The sequence below is a fragment of the Amblyomma maculatum genome, chromosome 11, assembly GCF_055883805.1.
Source record: "Amblyomma maculatum isolate TAMU_Amacu chromosome 11, ASM5588380v1, whole genome shotgun sequence".
NCBI lineage: Eukaryota > Metazoa > Arthropoda > Arachnida > Ixodida > Ixodidae > Amblyomma > Amblyomma maculatum.
The window spans coordinates 37355829-37368501 of record NC_139354.1 but is presented as its reverse complement, the minus strand read 5'-3'; the positions used below and the strand labels follow the sequence as shown (position 1 = coordinate 37368501).

General features: G+C 49.2%; 1 protein-coding gene across 2 annotated transcripts in view; it reads right to left on the bottom strand.

Annotated features, from left to right (window-relative positions):
• Positions 1-12673, bottom strand: part of jing (AE binding protein 2 jing) — a 155500-nt gene that overhangs the window by 83694 nt on the left and 59133 nt on the right. The window lies entirely within an intron of this gene.

The window sequence follows — 12673 nt, the reverse complement described above, 5'->3', positions numbered from 1 at the left end:
GCGGCGAGGAACGCGGATCATGCAGGGTGAGGGACGGATCACGGACACGCGAGACAAGCGTGGAGAGGGGGCCGTCGCCTGGGCGCAACAATGTATAAGAAGGCCGAACACAGCGAGGCGGAATTCCAACCGCCCTGCACGACGGATAAAAGCGGCGGACAAGCCAAGAACGTCGCTGGCGTTTAGCTAGCGCCGCTTGTAACGCGCGTCAACGTTGTCGACACGCTTCGCTAACGAGACGAGCGACAAGTGCGAGTCGCGAAGCGAGAAAAGCGGAAATTTCGACTCAACGCCCGGCTAACAAGTCTACAAGAAAAAGCCTGTCGCAGAAAGAGGCAAGAAAAACCAGACCGAAGAAAGAAAAAACAAACAAACAGGGCCACGACGGCATCTCCGGAAAGGAACCTTCGTGGGCGACCTTTCCCTCGTTAAGCTCGCATATATACATGCGCAAGATCAGGCATCCGTCAGCGGGTCGCGTATACATCGAGATGCGTGCAACGGCTATACTCGGGGACACTTTTTCTAGGCAATGGGCGCAAAGATAGGAAGGCGGGGCCTTTAAACGTGTCGCTCTGCCATGCAGTTCGACCGCGCGACTTTCGGTCTACATAGACGTTGCAGATCATTTCTTTCGTTTGCTTCGACAGCCAGCGTCTCTTGAACTTGACTCGAATCCTGTATGGCGAATTTAGTAATGTAGTGAATTACTTTTTGGTAGTAATTTCGCAGGAAAGTAATTAATTCCTCTCGAAATTACTTTTACTTAAGTGCGCCATCACTCCTTCAATAGAAAACAAAGTAGAGTGAGCGAAAGCAGGAACGACGTGCTGCAATCCGAAGCCAGCGTAACGGATTTGCAAAAGGAGACAGAATTGAGCAGAACGATAGTCAACTAGAATACTCTGGAGAACAAGCTGTTGTTTTGTTTAATAGCTTTACTTAGTTTTCGCATTTATGGAAACTAGAAAGTAATTTCAAAGTAATTAAATTACTCAGTAGAAGTAATTGTAATGTAATTTCATTACTTTTGGCGAGCAGTAATGAGTACTGTAATTTAATTACTTCTCTGCGATTTTCAGCGAAGTAATTAGTAATGTAATTTAATTCCTTTTCAAAATTAATTTTGCCATGTATGGCCGGAGGCACAGTTTCACCTGCCGTACCAATTTACGGAAGTCCGGAAGCCCGTGTGCGGTGTGATGTGTGACACGTCGCAGGTGGTCGGCAGCTGTAGATGAATTAACCACGACAGTCGTGATAATTGGTCGATGGCTTGGAAGTCCCCTTTCAGCGATGCTGCGCTCCTGAGTTATATCCGGCAGCATTAGTTAAAAATGAGACGGAAGCCCGCCACTATACTGGGCATCATGAACAGCACTCTAGCTGTGATAGGCAAATTGCCGCCAATCTGTTAATTAACCAGTCAGGTGAGTGCTTTCTTTCTTTAATATCAATGCCCAACAGTTCCGGCGACAAAAACATATAAAAAGCAAGTCTCACTGACCGACACTTATAAATTAGGTTTCCGAATAAACTCATTAGGTATCTTAAACACGAAGCATTCTCAAACCCTTACCCTTTAGTCCTGGCTCTCTATGCTACAGAACTGTTGCACTACGTCGAGTAGGCGAAACAAACAGGCTCCGTACACACTGACGGCAAACCTGAATCTACTCGGTGCATCATCCTATCAGCAAACACCTGCGGTCGAGCTAAGGGGACGGACGGTTCATCATACTTTCGGTAACCAGCGCAGAAACCAACCACGGAGAAAGAACACAAGGGCGAAAAACGCGTCGGGGTTGTTGAATGCGATTACACCTGTCCCGCGTTCAGCGCACCTTCCCAGCCCGCTTCACCCATTTTGTTCTTCGTTGCTTCTGGAATCCCACTGGCGTTTGCCTCGGGAGCATCTCGTACACAGCTTCCACAGAGCTGCACCACACTGGCGACACGCGGCGCGCACGGAGAGACAGGCGTGTCAGAGACCACCCAGACGCAGCCATGCATGCCGCGGTGGCAGGGTCCCCTACTCGTCTTTCCACGAGCGCTATGCATCTGAAGACCGCGACAACTCCTCGGGCTTTCCCTCTCAGACAGAGCCGCGATTAATTCCTGGCAGCAGGCACAGAGGCGCGCCCCTGATCCTCTGGCGCGATAAAGAAGGTCGCTCTGTCGCGCTCGAGGCCCCCCGGTCGCCCCGACGCAGAGAACCTTTTCGGTGCATGCAACTACGACGGACTCCGCCTCTCTCTCCCTCTTCCTCAGAAGGGCTTTGCTGAACTTCAACAGCGTTCCCGCAACCCCTTCTCCGTCGATGAATAGCCGTCGCTCAACACTGTTTTTCGTTCATCACCACCATCATCGTGGCGCTATCATCGCTCTCGTCGGCAAGCCTAAGGCACCACTGCAGGGCAAAGGCCCCTCTATACCAATGGAATCCGATTAGACACGCCCTGTGTGCTTTAGTCGCGGCAATCGCAATCTCGTTCCTAATCCTGATCACGAAATTCCTAATCTCATCTTCGCACCCAACTCTCAGCTCACCTCCGCTACGTTTCGTCTCCCTTGGCCTTCTTTCCATTACTGATGCATATCACCGGCTTTCCGTTGGCGAGCCGCCGATTATACATCAGAGCACTCCCCCCCCCCCTCCCCAAGCATTATGAAACTGATTTGCCCTCTTCATACCTCTTAGTATTAAGCTCATGATCTTAATTCCGATAACACGTCCCGCTATCTGCTTTTTTTTTTCTTCATTCGAGACTCATTGGCCATTAAAATTTCGTCGCTTAGGCGACTACTCCTGTAGTGTCAAGAAAGCGCCATATGCTTTAAGCTTTGATGGACTTCGATCTCCATCATTCATGCCATCTCCATCACACATACTGCCCTATCCTTATTTCTCAGTTACTTCCCTTTTTCGTTATCGTATCATTCGAGACAGACAAGCAAGCAACTTCTTGGGATAAGAAATCATCGAGCGGAAAACTGGGACGGGACTAGGGAAAATAGAAATTAAGTTAATTCAAGCTAGCTTCCCTTTGTCCGTATTTCTGAGATGCGCTCTCGGCACAAAGGCACGCAAAGAGTACGCAGACCAATACGGCGCGACACGCAGGAATCGCTTCTGCCCCGAACTGGGCGACATTTTCAAAAAGCCAGTGCACAAAATTAGCAAAGGAAGGAAAAGCGCAGAGCGAGCGTCTCTCCGTCGCCCAAGCGCGTTCCGCAAGACCGCCGGACCGTACCCGAGGAACGCGGCTCGCCTCGTCGCGAAGGAGCTCTGCATTCCTCGAAGAGGTGTCCTTGCGGCAAGCCGCCACATAACACTTTCCCCGCCAGGAAGAAGAGACATGATGCCGTCCCGTCCGCCGCGCATACCTACTACGTCAGCGACGAGCAGCCGCGGCTACCCGAGTAATTCACGAGTAACCCTAAACCAACAGCCATGATATATATCTGTCCCCGAGGACTCCGTGTCTCCACCAAACATCCATGGTACAGCAAAGAGGCACCGCTTCACCAAAAAATTTGGAGGACGCTTAAGCTTCGCCTTCAAGAGTGGAACGCGATAGCGTTATTGCACCTCGTCGAGAAAACTTATTAAACGCAAGGGTATTGGGGCATCCTCGCACCGGTACCCGTGCGGCCCGAAGGGGAGAAGCGGGTGAGCGAAGATTGTGATCTAAAGAAAGGAAAGACGCTTGATTCTACAACCTGTGAGGGTGCACGGCGAAACGTCAGGGGCGAGTGGCGCGCCACGTGTCGGGGCAGCGCCGCACATTGCGAGGAGGGGTTCTTCTGTGTTTGCCGCAAGATGGCTCAGCATGTGCGAGAGCGCAGAAGAAATGTAGCGGAAACGTACTTCGCTACTCGTGTAACTGCGACTTCTGTAAGTAACATGCTCATAATTACCGATATACACCGCAGTATAACGTTGTACGGCACGTTTCTAAGGCAACACCGCATTCACTAGAAGCGCTTTTAGGCACCGCTTCACCAAATAAATCCGCGCTAACGTCAAGGCGATGTGGGTTATCTCGTATTCGCGTTACATGCCCTGCAAATGCCGCTTTCTCCTTCTTGGTGGCAAGAAACGATTTCAAATCAATTCAGTTTATGTGCCAGTAAATCTGGAAAGCTTTCAGGGAGGCCCGTTCACACTTGCGACTCGCAGCAGTCGCGCGACCGTTTTGGTCGAAAAACGACTGCCGCGCGCCGTTCGGGCACTGCTCGATTTCCAATCATGTGACTGCTGGTCGCAAAGCGTTAAACCAATCAGCTGCTCAGCTGACGTGAACGTGAGTGAACAGTCAATGTTGACACGATGTGGAAAGCAACTCGCAAGTCGCATTCGCAAGTGTGAACATCGGTTGCTCTCTGGTCGCATGCGACTGCCGGTCGCGCGTCCTTCGCGAGTCGCAAGTGTGAATAGACCTTAACTCCGGGCAGCTTTCGTAGGAAATTAATAATAACCGTAAAAACAATTAATAGCAAAAACAATAAGTGAAGAGGCTTTCCAGAGCTGTGCAGTGCGGCATATACTATAGAAAATAACGCTGAACACTTTTTCATGAGGCAACGCTATCGACACGGCGTTTTAAGATTAGTGAAAGCAGCGAAGTTTCGCTTTCCTGCCCCTTTCGCGTCTTAAGCTTGATCGCGAACCGCGCATTATAACCGGTGCATCGTGAGTGCTGAAGGTTTTCGCCACATTTCCAGAAAGCTAGGAACGAGGCCAACGGAGCGACGGACCACTCACTGATCGAGTGCAACGCGTGAAAAAGGAAAAGAGGGGAGGGGGGGGGGGATACGGAGAAAAAAACAAGTATTGCAAGAAAGCGGGAGAGTCACGACGAATATGTGCAACACGGATGTCGATACGGTACTCGCGCGAAACCATCGAAGCGAGCACGCGCCGTCTTCTAATGGGGTTTGAAGCAGCCCACCGATCCCCGAGTCACGACCGATGGTGGAGAGGGAAGAAGAACGGTGAGCAGAATGAGGGAGAGAGAGAGAGAAAGGCAGAGGAAAGGGCGTGGCCAATGCAACGCAAGGTGAGACACTCCTTTGGAGTAGCCAGTGTGAGTGCCGATGAACGATTTGAGCTGCTTTCACGTTGCACAAAGGGAAGATCCGCGTATTGAAGTCACACGTGACCTACGCAACACTGTCACGTCAAACCGCGATGTACAGACTTTGTCAAGAGTTTAGAGCCCAGAAGGCCTGCTTCTGAGGCACTCCGTGCGGCTAGGAATGCATTTCCAGTGTTCCCAATTTCTTGGTGATAAGAAGATTTTTTGTCCTCCCTTCCCCAATGGGAAGGACCTCCAATAATGCTATATCAGCGCCACTACACGACTCAGAAGCAGCCCCCTCTGTGCGACACTTTTGACAAAGGCTGTACGTTTCGTACTTAACATTTCCTTCTTCCGCGAGCATAGCCATGTTGACAAGTGACGCGGCGCACAAAAGATAATGATGACAACAAAAGTTGTGTTGCATGTCGTAACTGCACGTGTTCTCGTCATGTACTGTATGCTCGTATCCCGATATCTAGACTCGCCGACAATACAAAAAAAAAAAAAAACAATGTAGTTATGAGGAAAGCGTACGTAAGCAAAGGTAACACCGCTCTGTCTTCGGCGCTGTGCGATGACGAAACGTCACTCACAAAACCTGTCACGAATTCCACGGATATGATCTTCAGTAAAGCCAGCATAAAATCAGAAAAAGAAATCTCGTCACCAAAAGTCACGAGAGATGCCGACATTTATACACAGTGCCATCTCAAAAGTAGGCAGCTGACGTCACTGCCGGTCTCTCGGATCTTAGTGCATGCTCCTTGAAGACGGAGTGATCGCGACATCGGAAGCGGGAAGGCACGGAGGTCGGCCAGGGGAAGCACTGTGGATTAGGGATAACGGGAAAATCTCGTCACCAAAAGTCACGAGAGATGCCGACATTTATACACAAGTGTCATCTCAGAAGTACGCAGTCGACGTCACTGCAGGTCTCTCGGATCTTAGTGCATGCTCCTTGGAGACGGAGTGATCGCGAAATCGGAAGCGGCAAGGCACGGAGGTTGGCCAGGGGAACCACTGTGGATTAGGGATAACGGGACGGAATAAAGGAAGAGGAAAGGAGTGAGAATCATGGTTGCAATTTGTTACAAAAGCACACTCGGATGACGAAACTGCCCTGTACAGGCCTTGATGGCCGTCGATTGCTGTAGCCACGGTCCGAGTATGTCACCCACTGCCCGAGCAGAGTGCTGCTTATGTATCTGGGAGACCCCGGAATCATGTTTAAACATGGGCGCCCTCTGCGGGGCTAGGCCTCCCTGGCATTAGATTACACTGGTGACTGTGTAGTTCTTTTTAGAGCGCAGCTCTTTGGCGCCCGTTCCTGGGTTTCGCGGCGGCGTCGGCATTGTCCCTCGTAACCAGCTCACACTCCCACCTTCCTTCCTTCCCTTACGGTGCGGTTGCTGTGTCCACAGAAAACGAGTGAGACAGATACTGCGCCTTTCCATTCATGTGAACCAATTATGAAAGGCACGCTTCACAGCTCAAGTGGACTTTCACTCTCACCTTCCTTCCTCCCCTTACGGCGCGATTCAGGTGTCCACAGAAACAAGTGTGACAGATACTGCGCCTTTCCATTCATGTGAACCAACTTTGAAAGGCACGCTTCAGAGCTCAAGTGGACTTTCACTCTCACCTTCCTTCCTCCCCTTCCGGCGCGATTCAGGTGTCCACAGAAACAAGTGACCAACAGTTCGCCTTTACATTTGTGTGAAACAATTATGAAAGGCACGCTTCACAGCTCAAGTGGAAGACGCGACCACAAATGGTGCACACTGCAAAGATAATTCATGAATAATGCGAGCGCCCACACCGAACTGCAGGGTAACATGTGCAGTAACCGAGAATTCACACACTCACAGAGAAAAGCATCATATTTTGATGTAGCTTACTTATATACACCTAGTTCAAAATATGTCTCGAATGGCATCGTTCCAGCATTAAGCTCTTTGTTCCTGGGTTTCGCGTCGCCGTCGCCATTGTCCCTCGTAACCAGTTGTCTGTAATTGTACATATATGTCTTGCTCGAATTAGTTGCCTAAATCTATAGCAATGCTGAAACAGCTGACGAGCTGCGCTCAAATTTCGCATTAGAAAGTACCGTAATCGTCATTTTTTATCCCTGATGACGTCAAATCGAATCCAGAAGAAGGGGGCTGAAACTTAGGAGCGAATTTCTTGTGCACTACGGGTTTTTGTTGTTAAAAAAAAAAAATCAATATGAGAGGAAAAAAGAACCCATAATATCAGTTTTTGCCGGTTACACTGCTTCGCGACCCTTGGAGCTACTCGGATAGGCGCTGTCTAAACAGCCCACGCAGTGCCGACGACGATCGTTAGCCTAAAAAGCAGCGGCGGCACGCGCTGACGTTGCACTACGCTAAGTGCTACATGGACTACAGCACTACAGTGTAGAAAGAAACAAAACCTGCGCACTTCAGCAGATCCCTCAACAAAGACGTGCTATCTTCGAAGCAAGACGCTGCGAGCAAAAAGAGAAAAGAAACGCAAATAAATCAAACGGGCGATCGCATCGATCCGGTAGTTAGACGCGGTTATCCACACATCTTCAACGCGCTTTTTGTTTTCTACAAGGATGGGCTAAGACATTAATCTGAATGCAGAACCAGCTTTCCCACGGCGCCGAAAGCTATTCGCATAGGTACGACATTTAGCACGGTCACCGATATCGCTTGTAATTTGCGTTCAGGAATAACGGTGCTTATATCTAAACGACCGTACACTCAGAGCCTGTCGATATAGCCATATCTCATCGCGGAATGATAAAGAAAGCAACCCGTTTCCGACTGTAGGAGTGCCCGCATAGCCAGCGCCATACTGCCATAGCTCCCGGCGTCGGGCGGAGCGCGGGTACTTTTATATTCACGGCGAAAAACCGGTAGCAGACGGCGCTGCTCCTGCAGAAAAAGGGGCAAGGTACGAAAGCGCGACCTCCTCAAGCCAATGGCCGGCGGCCGTACACGACAGTTCATCACACTTTAGTCGGGGCGATTAAACGCGACCGGTAGCGGGGAGCAGATTAAGCGCAGATTAGCCCCGGGCCCACGTACGTGCCGCACCATGCAATTGGGAGGACGCTCTCCTTCCCTTATGGGCTGGGCAGCTCCGATCGGATGCGAGGAGCAGACGACGGCGGGTGAGACGCAGACGACACGGCCTCGAGCACAGACGAAAAAAAAAAAAAAAAAAAAAAAAAAACCGGCTAACGGACCCGACGTTTGGAAGCTGACGGAACGGTAGTTGGGAGAAATGCCTCTCTCTGCCGCGGGCAGAACAATCCGAAGCACGACAGAGTCTGCACTGCGAAGAACACGCAGAAAAACGAAAGAAATGGGAGGAAGAAAAACAGCGGGCATAACCGGTTTTCTCATCTAAGCGTTTTCACGAAGTTGCGCGGTAAGGGAAGGGGAGTCTAATTATTCTCAAACCACCTGATCACGGCTTCTCCCCGCCTTCATGTGCGCATGCGTAGTGCGGCAGACGACGATCATTAGTGCTTAGCCCTTCCATCGCTCGCGTCGTCTGCTATCGTCCGTTCTAGTCGAATCACAGTTTTCGCGCTCCGTACAATGACTACTTACCAACTGTCGAGACAAGGCAATTACCAAAGCCAGGAGGCAAACCATTACGGGAGCGAGCGAGCGATTAAATGCCAGCGACAGAACGCAAAACGCGGCCTCCGTTCAAGGAAAGGAGAAAATGATCAGGAATTGAAGCAGCCATCCAAGAATCGTCAAGGAGAAGGTTTGGTTTGTGGTGTATGTAGTCTAACTTCCCAAAGCGATTCAGGCTATGACAGACGCTGTAGTGGAGGGCTCCGAAAATTTCGTCCACCTGTGGTTCTTTATTGCCGGTATAGTCATGAAAAGAGAAGAAATCATTTTAAAACTTGGCCAACCAAAGTTTTTTTTTTTTTTTTGAACTCATGATTAATAAACCGGACAATAATAACTGCTACTTAAAAAAAACGAAAATTAATACGAAGCCAGACATTACGTAGAAGAATTAATCGAAGATACACGTGGAGACAGAAAAAAAAAATAGCTCGATAAAAATAGAGCACCGAAGTAGGCCCAACGAAGAACAGCCATAGAAATAGCTGGACAGAAGTGCTCCAGACGAAAGGCGCGGAAAGAAGCTTCGCAAACAAAGCAGGTTTCCACAATATCATCGTATAGATACCCTCGACCCAAAGTGTAACAACCAGCTCATCTAGCGACCGATCAGGATTACACCAGGTACCGCGCACGACACTGTCCAAAATATATACCCTGAGCGCAAAGGGGACCTGTCAAGGAAGCGTGGTTAAAATGTCACCTCGCTCAAACAACTTGACCGGAACGTCTGCCGTTAACTACAACCACGCGTCCACACCTGAGCATTTCAAGTTGTACACCTAATCTGCGCAACACGGCGTTGTTTGATTAATTTCAGCAGATGGTAATTCTGCTGACGAACTCGTTTGACCGGAAATGACCTTACAAGTAGCACATACGGCAGAAAATTATAAAAAAAAAAAAAAAACATGCGCGAATAAATAAAATGCGCACCGGACAAACCACTCCGGACCGACAACACGACGCCGACGCGGTGATGGATGGTCGGCCGTCACGCAAACACGCGCGACCGCGCGCATTCCACGAGCCACGGAAGAGAGCTCGCAATTAGCCACACCTTTTTGACGAATCATTACGAGGGGAAGGAGGAAACGGGCTCAATCACACCTAAATGTGCAAGGAAACCACTTTATGGTGGACAAAAACGCTACAGCCTCGCGTAATCGACCGAGGACGGCGCTATCATCAACCGCCCTCGGGTTATGCGTAGCTACCTAAGAAACAAAAACAAAAAAGCAATGCCGACCTCTCACGACCATAACCTGCAATACAGGGGCATTGCGGCACCTAGCAGACGACGACCAAAAAAACAAAGCACGCATGCAGCAGGAACATCGCTGCAGCAGACGATGCGCAGAAAGAATACACGAAGCAGAATACGGCGAAGCAGAATTCGCGGCACGCAGACGACGCGAATAAAATGTTGCAGACGACGGAGAGAACCGACGCGCGCAACGCACACACCGGAACAGGAAATGCGGGACTCGCAACAGAATGATGTCCCGTCTCCTCTCGGCGAAGGCTAACGGCTCGGCGGAACAGGTTAAACCGTACGCGCTGGAACGCGTTAGCAGAGGAGGCACTATAGCAGAGGTGAACCAAGCTGTAACACCCCGGGGGTGGCGACCGAAACAGCAAAACCAACACGAAGCAGATGAAAACAGGAAGAACGCTCCTGAGAACAGGGAGGGCAACATTGCCGTCGCAAGAAAAAAATAAATAAAAACAATAGCAGCGGCAGCTAAAGCAGCAGTAGCAAGGCAAATGGGATACAAACGAGCAGAAGGCAAAAGACAAAACGATGGCGACTGCAGCGCCCTCGCGGTACTCTGCCACAGGGGATAATCATCATCATCATACACCGGAGCGAGAAAAATCGAGCAAGAAATGAAACGCGTCAGCCGCTCCTTGGGTGCGGCGAGAAATTCCCTAGCTGGTCCTGGCGGCTATGCGGCCAAGGCGAGTTGGGCGTGCGTCTAGATGAGGAGGTCTGTGCGGCTGCTGCTGTTTATCTATTTACGCTCCCCTCCCTTCATTTTTTTTCTCCTGCTCGAAAAGTATGCTCGGCAATGTGGCCGCTAAAAAAAAGAAAAAAAAGAAAAAAATATAGTATTACAAAGAATGAACACCCCAGGAGCATGTAAAAAAAAAAGAAAGATACGCAGAGCCACCTCCCCTCATCCTTCGAGAGAAAGTTGAAAGCCGGCAAGCAATAAATACCAGTCTCAAGAAAGCAAAAACTTTACCGCGGTACAAAGCACTACCTTTGACGCTCCCTTTGTTTGTTTTCTTTAGCTGTTGCCCATCGTTGCGGCCAATTACGAAAAGCGAAAGTGAAAGCTGTGTCTGATACTGTGCGTAATACGTTTGTTTATTTCCTCAGCATCACGTATCGTGGAGTGCGCGCGCAAGCGTAATCTGGGTGCCCCCCCCCCCCCCCCCCCCCCTTCGGGGACGGGAACTGAAAGAACGCCGCGCGGTGCTTAAAAATGAGAGCAAAATGAAAATGCTTTGAGCGAAGTTTCAAACAACTGGCAACGGTGACGCTTACTTGGCGAAAATAACCATGTTTTTATGAAGCAGGCGTTTACTCCTTAAAAAAATAACTGAAAAGAAAAGAATAAGAAAAAACGGAAAGTAGCAGACGACTCCAAAACGCAGTGAACGAACTCGGTAAAAAGAAAGCAGTGAACGTCTGCTCGCGTCTACCGTTGCCGGAAGTGGTATATAGCAGACGAAAGAAACTGTCCAGGAGGCTCACTCTGCTGCAATATGCTGAAAAGCGAGGTGCCCACAAACGCTCGCAGTGTTTTCGCTGGCTCGCATGACTTCTGCCTAAACATTTTTTCAGCGAAGTCGAAGACAGGTGCAACCGAGCCGTCTGCTACAGTGTCGTCTGCGTAATACAGCGAGAAAAAGCAGATAGGGGAAGCACGCCCGGAATGAGCTCATGAACTTTGCATAACCTCACGGTAACGGTAATCAGTTACCATCCACATATCTTCCCTGGCTGGCTTTTAGTTGTTTTTTTAATTTTTTTTTTTTTTATGGAAATCAGGCTTACTTGTTTCTAGCGCAGGACAAATTTAAGGAGGAAAGCGAAGCTTAGGCCGTTTCTATCAATATGTTTAAAAACACGTTTTACAGTTCTATAACCCACAGTTGCCCCACAATTATATTCAAAAACGCTACCCATTCTTTTCTAGAATTTGTTGTTTCATCTCAATGCATGCGCAGAAAAAAAAGTCATAAAAATTTTGCCACAATTCCCATCAAATATGTGCATGGCTATATCTCACAATGTCCCACAGTTGGCTCACAATTAAAAAAAGGCCTCCCAGAAACCTCGAAGTCAATGCTAACAAGCACCTAGACGATGAAAGAAATCGTTAATTCCGCCAGTTCCTAATCTTTTACACATACACTCCTAGTTCTAATTTTCAAGAAGCAAGCATGCTAAGTGCTTGTATTAGTCTCGAGGCCTAAAAAAACGGGCGTCTATATCAAGCTCCAGAACCCGTCCGCGAGCTGACGCCGCAGCTTACAGGCTGCGGTGGCGTATGCGAAGACTCTAAAACTCGGGCAGAAGATATTAAACCCGGAATATGAGCATCGAGAAGAAAGGTGTGGTGACAAATCTCTCGCTGGGGAAAGGCTGGGGGAAACGTACGCACCCAGTCCACTCAAACGCAGCTCATGCCTTTTCCTCGGTCCAACGACAAAATCAAGAACGCTCCAAAACCGTATGCCCTTATACAGCCTGTGGGTAGCAGATATGATATTAGAGGCAGATATCAAGAAAAGATTATATGTAAAAGCAGAACGCGTAAGATGTTGTAAGTTAGATTAGACGCCCGTGGTAATTGGGCACCGTAAAAGGCCCGACTGGACCTCACAGATACCTTCCCTTTACAAGAAAAATGATTTAAGACATCCAGTACA